At 43.0% G+C, this 1,573-nt stretch overlaps 1 pseudogene; it reads left to right on the top strand.

Annotated features, from left to right (window-relative positions):
• The first annotated feature begins 779 nt into the window (after nucleotides 1–779).
• LOC123843700 (cilia- and flagella-associated protein 276-like) lies at nucleotides 780–1,364 on the top strand (annotated as a pseudogene).
• The last annotated feature ends 209 nt before the right edge of the window (nucleotides 1,365–1,573 follow it).

Below are 1,573 nucleotides of genomic sequence, written 5' to 3'. Positions count from 1 at the left end.
ATTCGAAGGGCACATGCATCCTGATGTTTATAGCAACATTATCAACAATAGCCAGACTACGGAAAGAGCCCAAGTGTCGTCCATCAAATGATGAATGGATAAAGAAGATGTGGTACACACACACACACACACACACACAGGAACATTACTCAGCCATCAAAAAGAATGAAATCTTGCCATTTGCAATGACATGGATGGAGGTAGAGTGTATTATGTTAAGCAAAATAAGTCAGAGAAAGACAAATACCATATGATTTCATTCATGTGTGGAATTTAGGAAAGAAAACAGATGAACATATGGGAAAGGGGGAAAAAAAAGGGAAGCAAACCATGAGAGACTCTTAATGATAGAGAACAAACTGAGGGTTGATGGAGGGAGGTGGGTGGGGGATGGGTTAAATGGGTGATGGCCATTAAGGAGGACACTTGTTGTGATGAGCACTGGGTGTCACATGTAACTGATGAATCAGTGAATTCTACTCCTGAAACCAATATTGAACTATATGTTAACTAATTAGAATTTAAATACAAATTTGGGAAAAAAAAAAACCACTCCCCCAACGAAACATTTTTCTTTTCATACTATAAATATCATGTGCTTGTAAAAGCAAAGCAGGTGAGTTTGGGTCTAGTAAAAATGGAGTGAATACATTCTATACTATCTCCCCAACAGATTATAACTAAGAACACTGCACAAAATGCTAAAAAAGAATAAGAGCAGCTGTGTGGCTGCACGGGCTTCCCATCCCTCACACCAGTGGCTCACTCCGCATTTTACCATGCCTTTCACCTGAGACCCCTGCCAGCACCCTATGCTGGATAACGATGATACCTTCCTGGGAAAACTCCAGGCTTCCAAGAAACTGCCATATAAGAACCCAGCTCACCTTGCTCAGCAACAGGAACCCTGGAGTCGGCTCAGCTCAACTCCCACAATCACCTCCATGAGGCGGGATGTTTATTTTTTTGATCCTGAGATACCAAAGGATGACCTGGATTTCTGCTTAGCAGCCTTGTACAACCACCACACAGGGACATTCAAGAACAAAAGTGAGATACTCTTACACCAGGAGACCAACCAGGATACCCATGGAATCATCAAGACCCAATTCCCTGGAGAACTTTTACCCCCTCCTCTGCCATCTTCCATCACTTCCTGAGCTAACATCAGACACTGGATCAACCCTAAGAAGGAGTCTATCCACAGCATCCAGGGATCCATAGTGTCCCCTCACACTGCAGCCACCAATAGAGGCTACTCCCGAAAGAATGATGGTGGCTTCTTCTCTACCTTATGTTGGCAGGTCCCTGGACTAAATTAATCATAGTGGAACATCCTGCTGCCCACCTCCATTAAATAGAATTGTGCTGGAAAAAAAAAAAAAGAAGAAGAAGAAGAGCAGGTGGATAGATATAGAATTCAATACTCAAAGGACAACCCAGCAATGAGTTGCCTAGGCTTTTTGCCCCCGTCTTTTACATCCTGGCTTAAGCTCTGTAGCAACCCCAAACCAAAACAACTAACAGGCACAGATAAAGTCAGATCCAATTGCTTTCTCTGGCCAGAGAAGCA

This window comes from Mirounga angustirostris, unplaced genomic scaffold (genome assembly GCF_029215605.1).
Source record: "Mirounga angustirostris isolate CCGP_5_RB_7025 unplaced genomic scaffold, mMirAng1.0.hap1 SCAF_11, whole genome shotgun sequence".
NCBI classification, from domain to species: Eukaryota; Metazoa; Chordata; class Mammalia; order Carnivora; family Phocidae; genus Mirounga; species Mirounga angustirostris.
The sequence above is the reverse complement of the archived record's forward strand: the minus strand, read 5'-3'. Positions and strand labels throughout refer to the sequence as shown.